Source organism: Anabrus simplex, chromosome 2 (assembly GCF_040414725.1).
Source record: "Anabrus simplex isolate iqAnaSimp1 chromosome 2, ASM4041472v1, whole genome shotgun sequence".
Lineage (NCBI taxonomy): Eukaryota > Metazoa > Arthropoda > Insecta > Orthoptera > Tettigoniidae > Anabrus > Anabrus simplex.
Genome location: NC_090266.1, coordinates 620,501,930 through 620,517,552, shown reverse-complemented (window position 1 = coordinate 620,517,552; position 15,623 = coordinate 620,501,930).

Here is a 15,623-nt window from a genome sequence, read left to right as displayed (position 1 = left end):
GTGGTCTTCCTTCCCATGCAGCCGAAGATCCCAGGAATTTACAGTATTGTTCTTAGTTCAGACATGCTCTATCTCTTCCGCTCCCACCATTCTTCGCTAGATGAGAGTACTGCTGCAGTTACAAAAGTTAACTCCTCAACGACAGGTACACACCCGACAGAGATAGAAAGAGATCTCAAAATACATTGTAATCCCCCAATGATAAATAGAGGTGGAAACTAGCTGTATTCTGCTAGTGATAGGAAAAGTCCTCCCAGTTTTAATTACTGCGTTGATGGGGTGAATGTTCCTTATGGAGATCACTGTAAGTACCTACGTTTTAATAAGAGGACTTGTTGGCGTACTGGCCTTCGGATCAGAGGGTACCGGGTTCGTTTCTCGGCTGGGTCGGGGATTTTAACCTCCATTGGTTAATTCCAATGGCCCGGGGGCTGGGTATTTCTGCTGTTCCCAACATCCCTGCTACTCACACACCACATAACATTATCATCCACCACAATAACACAGAGTTACCTACACATGGCGGATGCCGCCCACCCTCATCGGAGGGTCTGCCTTACAAGGGCTGCACTCGGCTAGAAATAGCCACATGAAATTTTTAAAAAAGAGGAAAAATCTTCATTGGGGTAATCACATAAATGGGATTGTAAATAAAGAGTACAGAGCTCTGTACATGGTTATGAGGGTATTTAGGGGTTGTAGTAAGGATGTAAAGGAGAGGGCATTCAAGTATCTGGCAAGACCCCAACTAGAGTCTGGTTCCAGTGTATGGGACCCTCACCCGCATTTCTTGATTCGTGAACTGCAAAAATTCCAAAGGAAAGCAGGTCGATTTGTTCTGGGTAATTTCCGACAAAAGAGTAGCGTTACAAAAATGTTGCAAGGTATGGGCTGGGAAGACTTGGAAGAAGGGAGACGAGCTACTCGACTAGGTGGTATGTTCCGAGATGTCGGTGGAGAGATGGGGTGTACGTTTGAGTGGTGTTTTTAAAGTTAGGAAAGATAAAGTGGAAGATAAATTTGGAATTCAAGAGGACACATTGGGGCAAATATTCGTTCATAAGAAGGGGAGTTAGGGATTGGAATAATTTGCAAAGAGAGATGTTTAATAAATTTCCAATTTCTTTTCAATCTTTTAAGAAAAAGATAGGAAAAGAAGAGATAGGGAATTTGCCACCTGGACGACTGCCCAGGGCACCCTTCAAGTGTACCACGATGTGTTCCATCTCCCTGAACTAATAATTTCAACCATTATTATGATGTTGATGATCGTTGATGAAGGTACCTAACTATGTGACAATCCGACCCAGGTATGAATGATTGCTTTTTTCTTGCTATTTGGTTTACGTCGCACCGACACAGATAGGTCTTATGGTGACGATGGGATAGGGAAGGCCTAGGAAGGGAAGGAAGTGGCCGTGGCCTTAATTAAGGTACAGCCCCAACAGTTGCCTGGTGTGAAAATGGGAAAACACGGAAAGCCATCTTCAGGGCTGCCGACAGTGGGGGTTCGAACTCACTATCTCCCGGATGCAAGCTCACAGCTGCGCGCCCCTAAACACACGGCCAACATGCCTGGTGTGGTGATTGCTTGCTTGCTTGCTTGCTTGATTGATTGATTGATTGATTGATTGATTGATTGATTGATTGATTGTAACATAGGAATAAACAATGTCTAACCGCTGAAGTTGTTGCAGATGAGGCAGGGCACCCTTCAAGTGTACCACGATGTGTTCCATCTCCCTGAACTAATAATTTCAACCGTTATTATGATGATCATCGTTGATGAAGGTACCTAACTATGTGACAATCCGACCCAGGTATGAAAGTTCAGTCAAAGTGAAACGTGAATGTTTTTTCTTTTCTTCTCAGTGGTGTGTGCATCATGATAAGGGTCATGCACACGAACATTTTGCCATCCGGCTTGCAATGAACAAAAGGTGGGCCGAATGAAAGTGCACAGTTGCTAGAAAGATCGAAGTTTCGACGAGACCGGTTCCTTGAGCGAATGGTCAGCGTACTGACCTCCATTCAGGGAATCCTAGTTTCCATTCCGCCCGGTCGTGGATTTTAGCCGTATATGGTCAATGCCCCACTTCGGGGACTGTGTATTTGTAATGGTGTTAATAATCCATACTGAGTATCACCGCAGTTCTCCACGAGGGAAAGCAACGTACAGTTTCCTAAAACTCATGAATGCAACTTAACTAGGAGAGGATATCTGCAAAAAATAAACCCACTAAAAAGCAAAAGACAGTTGCATCTGCGTCAACGTTCACTGATCCGCATTCCTTCAATTACACACAACACATCACACTATCAACCATCACAGAGACCAACAGGAAGGGCATCCGGCCGTAAAATAATTTCGAGTCTAAATGTGCGACAACGGTTCGCACCCGCGGCTCCACCAGGCATAGGAAACACGGTAGAGAAATATGAAGGACGAAGTGTGAAAGGGTGGATCCCTTAAATATGTGTCGACTGTTACACTCACTTCATATATTGCATCTCGATTAAATTTAGGGAAACAATCCAAGGGTATACTCATGGATCACCACTGGTAAGAACATTATGCTACGACTGTACTAAGGATGTAAATATAGGGAAGCATTGCGTGGAGTGATATGGATTTCAGCTGCTATTACTGTCAGAATGCCAGAACCTGCTGAACAATTCTGTCAGTCATTTAACTAAATGAAAGAGTATTATGTAACACGCAACCAGCAGACTGATAGCAATATCTCAAATAAAATTGCAATGGAAACTAAAATCAAACATATAAAAGCTAGCCATCAAAGACGCTGTCATAAATATTTTACCGGGGGTACACTCGCGCCTTCTATAAGGCCATATGTGTTATGGAACTTGGACTAACGTAATGCAAGATACTTGGATTTTCAACCATTAGATGTCTCTATCATTGGCCTTCTTAAGGTAATTTCAATTTTCAAAGTTTGTTAACCTTAGTTTTTGAAGATTGTTTTGTTCACGTATCAAACTTGTCAACACTCCCACTGCTTCCTTCTTATTTATTTATTAACCAATCAGGAATTTTTGGAATATTTCTCTAGACAATTAAAATGGGGGGTGTGCACTGGCATCCAGTCTATCTGTAAAGAGTTCTGGAAACTTCCCCTCGAAATGCTATAAAAGCTGGGCGCTTTAGGGCCGTGTTGTCATCTTCATCGCTCCAGTTCAGAGAGTGCGGCGTGTTATTCGGAGGCAGGGGCCGTAGATCGGCATTAGAAAGGCCCAGAAAGCAAGGTAATGGTAGAATTTTCTTAATATGTGATAGCTCCGTCAGATAGCATGAGGGAAAGGTTTCAAACTTCTTTTATTTAATGTAGTCCTAAGTAATGGTTTAAAAGTAGATTATCGGCAAGTCAGAGGACTCTGTTCTAATCCCCTCTGGGAAACAGGTAAACTAAGGCAACAAGGTGTGATCACCCTCTAAACCTCTAAAATCTTAACACACTTTTGGGATTTAATACTTTTCGTTTAGTCATCCACCTGTAGAATAGGCTTAGCCTCTGCAATTTCGGTCCATAAGCCCACTTAGCGTTTTAGGAGTTTTACAAAAAGGAGTGCAGGTGTTTCGCGTCCTAGCCTTTTCTTCACGGCCATTCATATTAAACCTTTTCTTTTTTACATTAAGGCCATTTAGAATGGGCACTCGTTGCCCCTGTTTATTTGCAATGGTTTATAAACCAGTGTGTAACAAATTGATGAGCAGAAGTACCTGCAAGTATATTATTTTGAAGTTTGTCAAGCATAACCTTGTAAGAAGCTTGTGCCTCTGAAAGGCTGGACTACAGTCACTTTTTTTTGCTATTTGCTTTACGTCGCACCGACACAGATAGGTCTTACGACGACGATGGAATATGGAAAGGCTTAGGGATGGGAAGGAAGCGGCCGTGGCCTTAATTAAGGTGCAGCCCCAGCATTTGCCTAGTGTGAAAATGGGAAACCACGGAAAACCATCTTCAGAGCTGCCGACAGTGAGGTTCGAACCCGCTATCTCTCGGTTACTGGACACTGGCCGCACTTAAGCGACTGCAGCTATCGAGCTCGGTACAGTGACTTTTGGAGCTCAGTCTCCTACCATGTAAATTAGTGGAGCAAACCTGCTCTTGTGAAAGTGTACCCGTATAGAGCTATATTGCTCATCCCATGTAGATTATCGTGTAGATATTTTTTTCTCTTGTTCTTGTACCTGATGTTTTGACTTATAGTCCGTTGTTGTTATCAGAGCTGACGAGCTCACTTGTTGTTCATTGTTCAATTTTCCTATCTATCAAATTTTAAACACATAAGAAAAGAGGAAAGAAATAAAATTTCAAAATTTAGTGTTTTAACTTATGCTCTGGTCATTTCCATTCACCCCGGCACCTTCTTACAACTTTTCTTCTTCTTCTTCTTCTTCTTCTTCTTCCTCCTTTTCTTCTTCTTCTTCTTCTTCTTCTTCTTCCTTTCCTTCGGCTTTTCCCACGCCTATGGGGTTGCGGGTGCGAACTGTGGCGCACATGTGAATTTTGCCCTGTTTTACGGCCGAATGCCCTTCCTGACGCCAACCCTATATGGGGGGATGTAATCACTATTACGTGTTTCTGTGGTGGTTGGTAGTGTAGTGTGTTGTGTGAATATGAAGAGGAAAGTGTTGGGACAAACACAAACACCCAGTCCCCGGGACAGAAGTATTAATCAGAGGCGATTAAACACACTGACCCGGCCGGGAATCGAACCCGGGACACTATGAACCCAAGGCCACAACGCTGACCATTCAGCCAATGAGAAAGGGCACTTTCTTACACCTCTGAGATCCACGATATCCCCGAAACAAATATGATAGGCCTTATCTTTCATTTCATAGACTTGCTGAGCTGAGTGGCTCAGACGGTTGAGGCGCTGCCGTTCTGACACCAACTTGGCAGGTTCAATCCTGGCTCAGTCCAGCCTCAAGATGCTCAAATACGTCAGCCTCGCATTTACCGGCACATAAAACAACTCTTCCTGGACAAAGTTCCGGCACCTCGGCGTCTCCGAAAACCGTAAAAGAAGTTAGTGGGAAATCAAGCAAATAAATTATTATTATTATTATTATTATTATTATTATTATTATTATCATCATCATCATCATCATCATCATCTGTTTACCCTCCAGGTTCGGTTTTTCCCTCGGACTTAGCGAGGGATCCCATCTCTACCGCCGCAAGGGCAATGTCCTGGAGCTTCAGACTCTTGGTCGGCGGATACAACTGGGGAGTATGACCAGTACCTCGCCCAGGCGGCCTCACCTGCTATGCTGAACAGGGGCCTTGTGGAGGGATGGGAAGGTTGGAAGGGATAGGCAAGGAAGAGGGAAGGAAGCGGCCGTGGCCTTAAGTTAGGTACCATCCCGGCATTCGCCTGGAAGAGAAGTGGGAAACCACGGAAAACTACTTCCAGGATAGCTGAGGTGGGAATCGAACCCACCTCTACTCAGTTGACCTCCCGAGGCTGAGTGGACCCCGTTCCAGCCCTCATACCACTTTTCAAATTTCGTGGCAGAGCCGGGAATCGAACCCGGGCCTCCAGGGGTGGCAGCTAATCACGCTAACCACTACACCACAGAGGCGGACATTATTATTATTATTATTATTATTATTATTATTATTATTATTATTATTATTATTAATTTTTCATAGTCTTTAACTCTCCTCGCGGTGTATGACCACAGTTCTCTACGAGGAGAAGCAACCTACAGTTTCTTAAAACTCATTAATGCAACTTAACTAGAAGAGGACGTCTGTAAAAATAAACACATCAAGAAACAAAAGACAGTCGCATCTGCGACAAAGCTCAAACACACTTAAGAAACTGCTCTCAAGCACGTACATTCGGGAGCAGCCAGACGGCGAGTCCGACTCTTTTAAATAATAATAATAATAATAATAATAATAATAATAATAATAATAATAATAATAATAATAATAATAATAATAATAATAATAATAGCCTCTGTGGATCCGTGGTAAAGTGTCGGCCTCCGAATTCCAAGATAGCGGGTTCAAACCCGGCAGAGGTAGTCGGATTTTTGAAGGGCGGTAAAAAGTCCATTCGACACTCCATGTCGTACGATGTCGGCATGTAAAAGATCTCTGGTGATACATTTGGTATTTACCCGACAAAATTAATTAAATCTCAGCCATAGACGCCCAAGAGAGATCCGGTTTACTCTGTCTGCCATCTAGCGGGCCTAGAGTAAAACGGAACGTCGAAATTGACGAGCAGACAGCCAGATGGCGTCAAATCGAAATGTCTGCACACGGTAGCTGAGGCCATACGATTATTAATAATAATTATTAATTAATAAATAATAATAATAATAATAATAATAATAATAATTCACATCTTCTGTTGTGCATGAAGTTACAACAAAAATAAATGCCATCATTTCTTCTTCTTCTGCTTCTTGTTCTTCCTATTATATGACAGCAATAATAACAAGCAAACATATTCTTTCGAGTGCGTGAAACCGGAACACGCAGCCATTATTCACACAGTGTGAACCACCTCAACTCATTGCCAACTTACAACTGGAGTGGCGAGAGAACAGACCTTCGAGCGCAGAGCACGAAGAGTTAGGGACACAGACTTGCGGTAAAACGAGGGCGAAAGCGCACAAAGCTGCTGTAGAGTACTAGCAGAATTAGCCGTACTTCGCACAGGAGTCACTTGTTAATAATAAACAGAAGTATTCCTTGTTTCTTAAGATGTCCTGATAGCCACCACATAATAAGGAACAGCTATCTCGTCAATAAATACATGTGCAAAGTGCAAATTTAATTCATGCGTACTTAAATAATATATTATCAAATTCTTTGCCACATCAAACATTTATAATTCTTCACTTTCAAACAACAGAACTAAACACGAAATAGCGTTGCCAACTGCTCCATCTCGACATACGGTCTGCCTGCCACAACATGGAGAAAGCAGAGCTATGAACGCTACCAAGCAGTTAATTATTACAACCCGCGGCCTAACAACACTACCGAGTAGAATAAAAAATAACTATCAAAGCAGTGCGCGATCTATCGCTCGCACGTATTGTCCATTTTAGAAATTATACCTAATTTTCAGGGTTTAAATGTTCAAACTGGTTTCTGCGCTGTACTGGTGACTTAAGAGGAACGTGTTCGGGCCACTGGTTTCTGAGATATCGTGATGAGTGATTGAATGAGTGAGTGACTGAGGGGTATTTCGCATTTTTATACAAGGTAACTTAAGAAACTAGGAGCTCCTACGGAAAAACTTTATTTTACATTTACAGGATACACAGTAGAAGGGCAGTTATACGTAGTCTTATGTCCCTTGAGACCCCCTTCGATAGTTCCTGAAAGGTATGAATAAGTCAGACTGGGGAGTTCCCGGCAGGCCTGCGGACACGTGGCAGCGTCTGTTTCTATTTCCTCTTTTTCACCTGGTGTTTCCGGAAAGTGAAACTAGAACACTTGTATTCTGGCCGTAGCCCGAAGGTACTAGAACTTCATCACCACGTATATAAAAGCAGGCTCGCCTCAAATAATTGTTGTTTTGTGGTTTTGGTGAGTGTATTGTAATTAATTACGAGTCGTGAGCTGCGGGGTCGGTGTGAGTTATCCCTCTTGTCTGAAGTCGCTCGAACTATACAGCATTCACGCGTTGCGATAGCCAAATGGCGTGTGTTCGAATCTGAATACATGGAACTGCTGTGTAAGTAGACTGGTGCGTGCGAAGCGAATTGCAAGTTGAAGTTTTAACCTGTCAGTCATTATTACGAAGGATCGCCCGTTCTAGGTAAAGACTGCCAGTCGAAAAGGACAAAGGGCTTTTGTATATAGCCAGTAATTAGTGAAGTTGTATCATTCATTGTCGAGTTTAATAGTGTGTGGGTACTAATTGTGTCATCCTCGATTAAATTAGTTCAATAAAACAATCTGTGCTTTCTTCGTAATACTGTTCAACATAGTCACCATATCTGACCGTGTTTCCGAGCCAGCAGCCATCCTTAATCTGATATTGTGAGGTCTGACGCAACATATACACCATATAATGGCAGCATGATCATGTTGCCCTCTGCATAGACTCTGGCAGAAAATCTGACCACGAAGGGGAATATAGGCTCGAACCAGGGACGTAATGAATGTGGCAGGGGCCAGCCTGCTGAAAAAAAAAATCGGGCTCCCTCAAATGAAATGTAAAACCTATGAAAAACTAAACGAACTCTTCAGATAAAATTTGAAAAATGTCTAACCGTACAACTGCTAAGCTTATTGATGGTGTAAGTACACCATGTTATTACCTGCGCGCAAAGAGAGCTCGTTCGAAACTGAGATTACTGATTGTTACTACATCAAGTTATTGTTGGAATTATACATTGTTGTCGAATACATATGTGAAAAAGTTCAACGATAAAGCATAATTTGTACACAATACGATCTCACGTACACTACACATAGAGAAAGTATCACTTTCATTGCTGTAATTTAGAAAAAAATAATTTGGTGCAGGTCTTTCCTGAGGAGCATATTACGAGATGGCAAGGACAAGCTTTGTTTACAGCTATGCTGTGTTACACTCAGCACAAATACGATAACTGCTGCTAGATGCAGCCAATTCCTGTACGTACAAATTGTACGTTGTGATCTGATCTTCTGACCATTTCCGTGGAGGGTGACATTAGGCTAGATATATACATATATTGGCGAGGAGTCTGCGGGGCCTCTTGAATGCCCGGGCTCACCGGCATTGCAGGCCGTACAGGCCCTAACGTTACGCCACTGGTTCGAACCCACCATCTCCTGAATGCAAGCTCACAGCTACGTGACCCTAACAACACGGCCGACTCGCTTGGTCCGCAGAGATGTCCTAAGTTCCAAAAATCTATCAAGAGCAAAGTCAACGGTGATTGACAACAAGTTGAGCCACCCTGAGAATGTTTTTTTAGTGGCTAGAGGGTGAGGCTAACGTATGGTTTTACAAATTACAAACCCCAGTTGACCACAAAATTGGACGGTATCGTATAATTTTTCCTCTTCTTGAATGAAACTCCTTTCACATTCCCCATCAAACAGATGAGGAGATGGATGGCACTTTATTAACTGATCATGAAGAATTTTTTACAATTGGCTTTACGTCGCACCGACACAGATACGTCTTATGGCGACGATGGGATAGGAAAGTGCTAGGAGTGGGAAGGAATCGGCCGTGGTATTCACTAAGTTACAGCTCCAGCATTCACCTGGTGTGAAAACAGGAAACCACGCAAAATCATCTTCAGGGCGACCGCCAGTGGAGTTCGAACCCACTATCTCCCGAATGCAAGCTCACAGCTGCGCGTCCCTAACTTCAAGGCCAACCCGCTCAGTAAATGAAGTAATTCATTACAAGTTAATATAAAACATCTTAATGGGAACAAGTCAGAAGAGAACGTGGTTTTCCGTGGTTTTCACTTTCATCTCTAGGCGAGAACCGGAATGATCACCTCCTTCACAATCATTTACATGCGCACACCAGTACAGTCAGTCACACAGGTGATCAGGTAGGGAAAACACATGGGAATGTTGACATATATGTTTCCCTAAAAAGTACTGTTTTTCTGATAATAATAATAATAATAATAATAATAATAATAATAATAATAATAATAATAATAATAATAATAATAATAATAATAATAATAATGGTTTTATGTCCCACTAATCTTGTCCCGGAGGAATTTTTTAACGTGCCAGTAAATCTACCCACACGAGGCTGACGTATTTGAGCACCTGCAAATACCACCGCACTGAGCCAGGATCGAACCTGCGAAGTTGGGCTCAGCTCAAGAATTAACCATACGTAGCTGAAATCATCTTGCCCGGCTGGGAATCGAACTCGCGGCCCTGCGGATTAAAAGCCAGTATGCTAACCATTCAGCCAATATATATATATCAGTCCGCCAAGCGAAGTGAAATGCACACACTAGATGATCCTATAAGAAACACTTGCACACAATTTGTAATAGTGACTGGCTATATAAGGAATGATATTACTAGTATTATTCATTTCTCAAGAGCCTCCGTGGCTCAGACGGCAGCGCGTCCGCCTCTCACTGCTGGATACCGTGGTTCAAATCCCGGTCACTCCATGTGAGATTTGTGCTGGACAAAGCGGAAGCGGGACAGGATTTCTCCGGGTATTCCGGTTTTCCCTGTCATTTTTCATTCCAGCAACACTCTCCATTCTCATTTCATAGCATCTATCAGTCATTAATATATAAATCACTGTGGGAGTGGCGACCCCATCGTAATAACAGCCTATATCTGATTCATTCATACATCCCTGACCCGGTCAAAGACTGGAAAACAGGTTGTAGGTTTTCATTCATTTCTCAATCACTTCCATATTGCCAAAGCCAAGCATGCAAGTGAGACGGGTCAACGAAGGTAAGAAATCGTGCGTTACAAACGCCGTGTCTCTCCAAAAAATTGATTTATTATTATTATTATTATTATTATTATTATTATTATTATTATTATTATTATTATTGCCGCCTCTGTGGTGTAGTGGTTAGCGTGATTAGCTGCCACCCCCGGAGGTCCGGGTTCGATTCCCGGCTCTGCCACGAAATTTGAAAAGTGGTACGAGGGCTGGAACGGGGTCCACTCAGCCTCGGGAGGTCAACTGAGTAGAGGCGGGTTCGATTCCCACCTCAGCCATCCTCGAAGTGGTTTTCCGTGGTTTCCCACTTCACCTCCAGGCAAATGCCGGGATGGTACCTATCTTAAGGCCACGGCCGCTTCCTTCCCTCATCCTTGCCTATCCCTTCCAATCTTCCCATCCCCCTACTAGGCCCCTGTTCACTATAGCAGGTGAGGCCGCCTGGGCGAGGTACTGGTCATACTCCCCAGTTGTATCCCCCGACCAAGAGTCTGAAGCTCCAGGACACTGCCCTTGAGGCGGTAGAGGTGGGATCCCTCGCTCAGTCCGAGGGAAAAGCCGAACCTGGAGGGTAAACAGATGATGATTATTATGATTATTATTATTATTATTATTATTATTATTATTATTATTATTAGGCTATATAATATAAAATATAAAATATCTTCCTTCTCGGGAAATTACATCACTTCAACAGATATACTTTGGAAGGTAAATGTACCTCAGTTTGTAAAATACAGATTTTACAGGAAAGGAAAAAGTAATACGACAGCATTCGTGTATCATAAAAGCTAATCATAAAGCTATTTAAATGGAATTTGAAGGAAGATTACATATACATTCTTATTCAGGAACGTTCACTCTATACATTGAATATAACATTGTAGAATTCAAATTTGACAATTTTCTAATACTCAGGTCTCCTTCAACTCGCTCTAACGGCACAGATGTTAACCACTCTAAAAATGAAAAAGTGTAAATAAACCTCCATCTGATAACTAGCCACGATATCTTGGTGATGAAAATGAAATGGTTTTTAGTGCCAGGAGTGTCCGAGGACATGTTCGAATCGCCAGGTGCAGATCTTTTGATTTGACTCCCTTAGGTGACCTGCGCGTCCTGATGAGGATGAAATAATGATGAAGACGGCACATACACCCAGCCCCCGTGCAGAGAAATTAACCAATGGTGGTTAAAATTCCAGACCGTGCCGGGAATCGAACCCGGGACCCCTGAGATCAAATGCCAGTACGCTAGCCATTTAGCCATGGAGCGAGACATCTCGGTGAAAATGTGTACCTTCCTCTCGGTCGTGCTTACACTAGGGGTCTGAAATTGTTTTCTTTTTTTTTTTTTTTGCTACTGGTTTAACCCCACACCAGCTCAGACAGGTTTTTCTGACGACGATAGGATAGAAAAGGGTTAGGACTGGAAAAGGAAGCGACCAAGTGTAGGTACAGTCATACCTGTTGCGAAAATAGGAAACCGCGAGAAAGCATTTTTCGAGCTGCCGATAGTGGGGCACGAGCCCACCATCTCTCGAATCTAAGCGAACAGCTATACTACCCGAAATGCGCAGCCAATTCTCTCGGTGAAATACTTTCAGTTCTATCTTCGACGTATTTATAAAGACTGTGTCTACAGTGTGTTTCAGTTAAAGCGTGGGCAAATTAAACGGGAAATACGAGATGCTCTACTGAATATTTTGAGAAGCCATCTTAAAGAGATATGAGCTTATAAATCACTATTACTGCTTTCCGAATTATTTACAGCAAATTTCACAGTTCTCATGTGTGTAGTCGCCTGTGATGTAATTCCAAACACACCATGAATATTTGAGGAGTGTGTGTTTAAAACGTGCTATTTTCTCTTCCAGAAAATAAATGTGCAGTTCGTCCACATGCATTACAGTAGTTGAATATTATCAATTGCCACGAGCAATACAGACCGGAAAGATGTAATTCCTTGGAAGTTGTACCAAACCCGATCATGGGTTCGTCCCATGTGCATTTTATTTTGCGTTTCTTGCGATTTTCTCACGCCTTTCTTAAGGTGGAAATACTGTGTTACCTTTTGAACAGACAGTCCTCAATTGGAACCGTGCGTTAGAATCTCGTACCCCAAATATCATGCTTGCACTGAGGTTAACGGTCTTCTTGAGCAACTGTTGTGACATACAAATTGGTACGTTAACTCAGATTTGTCATTGACAGGCTATGGTACTGCTCCGTAATAACTGTAAATAATGTAGAAACTAAAAAAATATACATATCTTTTCACAATTTACTTTACGTTGCACCGATACATATAGGTCTTAAGGCTACAATGGGATAGGAAAGGGTTAGAACTGGGAAAGAAGCGAGCATGGCCTCAATTAAGGTACAGCCCAAGCATTTGCCTGGTGTGTAAATGGGAAGCAACAGAAAACCATCTTCAGGACTGCCGACAGTGGGGTTCGAACCCACTATCTCCAGAACGCAAGCTCACAGCTGCGGGACACTAACCGCTCGGCCTACTTGCTCGGTAAATAATTACACACATATTAACTATAAATAACGTAAACACTAAGTGTACTTTAAATAAATACATGCAAACATTTCATGTGAATAATCTGGACAACAATAATAGTGATAGACAGGTTTACACGCATATCTCATTAAGCTGGCTTCTCGGACCCGAGGTTCCCATCTCAAAATGTTGAGTAGAGCATCCCCTATTTCCTGTTTAATTTGTGCGTGTTTTTACTGAAACACCCTATATGATTTCCCGACATCCATATCTTTACATTTGGGTCACAGTAGAACATTCAATTCCTAGGCTTCGCTTTCATACTGAGTGACCTTTGTAACTTCACATAATATTATGTCACTGTCATAGTGAAGTAGTCCACTTGGCCTATTTTATATTTTGTTATAGCTGGTGAAGGGGGCTGCCTGGCCGAGGCGGTAAAGGCGCGCTCGGTTCGCCCGGAAGGATGTGTGTTCGAATCCCCGTCAGGAAGTCGTAAAATTTAAGAAATGAGGTTTCCACTTCCGGAGGTGCATATGGCCCTGAGGTTCACTCAGCCTGCACCAAAAATGAGTACCAGGTTAATTCCTGGGGACAAAGGCGGCCGGGCGTAGAGCTAATCACTCTACCCCATCACGTGCCGCGGTTAACAATGGTGGAAGCCTTTACCTTCCACTCATCCAAGGTCCTTCATGGCCTGTACGGAGGTGTCTTTGTCTTTTTTTATAGCTGGTGAAAATTTACTGGAAACTGTATTCTATTCACTGCCATAGCGAGCTATAGTAGTGGTATATTACAATGATTATAATAAATCATATTGTCTTGTGAAGAATATGTTTCTCATTAATCATTTGAATCCTTTGATGAATTTAAACACGGTAAGTGACCTTTTATTAATCATTATTTACTTAATTTGTAAATTTTAATATAATACAGTAAGAAATTAATGGTCCGCCTCTGTGGTGTAGTGGTTAGTGTGATGAGCTGCCACCCCCGGAGGCCCGGGTTCGATTCCCGGCTCTGCCACGAAATTTGAAAAGTGGTACGAGGACTGGAACGGGGTCCACTCAGCCTCGGGAGGTCAACTGAGTAGAGGTGGGTTCGATTCCCACCTCAGCCATCCTGGAAGTGGTTTTCCGTGGTTTCCCACTTCTCCTCCAGGCAAATGCCGGGATGGTACTTAACATAAGGCCACGGCTGCTTCCTTCCCTCTTCCTTGTCTATCCCTTCCATTCCTCCCATCCCCCACCAAGGCCCCTGTTCAGCATAGCAGGTGAGGCCGCCTGGGTGAGGTACTGGTCATCCTCCCCAGTTGTATCCCCAACCCAGAGTCTGAAGCTCCAGGACACTGCCCTTGCGGCGGTAGAAGTGGGATCCCTCGCTGAGTCCGAGGGAAAAGCCAACCCTGGAGGGTAAGTAGATTAAGAAAGAAAGAAATTAATGGTTTTCGCTGTATATTGCCATATATATACGTACATTATCACTTCACTGGAATTAAATATCTATGAAAAATATCTAGGTTTTCATTTCTTCAAATATTTCGAGATGGACTTGGTCCGCTAAAGTTCTGAAACCCTCATGTATCCATTAGATTAAAACATTCGTCTCACATAAACATCACCCTTGTGGTACAGTCTGTTTTAGATGAAATTGGATAACCATTCTACCACATCTCTGTGAATATTTCTATTAGCTTAAACATCTTGAAACTGGTAAGTACCTAGAGTTACTACAGGCTAAGAACGTTAAATTTAATGTGGTATCAACCAATTTTACACACCATCTGTTTCTGTGATATGTCTCAATACTTACGCGAATACTTTGGAGACAATCTGTACCAGCGCTGGTAGTTCACACGTCCACCGCAGCATTTTCTAGCGCTACCGGATGGAGAAGCTTATAGAGAAGCTCACACACGGAGCCTGTGAGATACCGCGCCCTGTGGAGGCGATACAAAAGTCGGTTCCAGCTGGTATTCACCATTCATCCGTACTACGGCCTCTTCTTACGCATCGACAAACTCAATGAAAATTTGTGCTAACTTATAGGGCTGCCAACTGGTATTGGAGCCACAACCGAACATATCCATAAAGTGAATGATATCCAATGTCTATTTACGGAGGTTACATACTACACAAAAAATTTAACTAGATCGCATTGCTTGGTTCTCCTGGAGTTCTTCACAAGTTGTAGTATATTTTACCTCTCCGATTTTGCAGCTTTGAGCAATTCTTTCCCATTGCTGAATTTGGAAAATGCAGCGATTCCTGGGATTTTCATTTTGCTGTTAAAATGCACAATTCGAGTCTCTCAGCCCCTTTAAAATAACATTCCCGTCTTAGCATTCTTAGTTTCCTTCTTTAAATTACCCAAGACTGTAGATACAGTACTCTACGCCGTTTTAAACAATGGCGGAGCACATGAACCTATACAACTGTTCGTGATTAGGAGATTTAAAACCGAGTTTAAATGATGACCAACAACATTTTCTTCTAGAAATGCTATAAATGCAATAATGAGTCTACGAATATTAACAATAGGAAAGTTTATATACGGTAATGTATTTGTTAGATGAAGGCTACGAAAGCACAACATTCCCCGTCCGTTCGATACGTTTGATCGGACTTGCTAACTTTGGTTTGAAACTCTGATTGTCTGATCGAAAACCG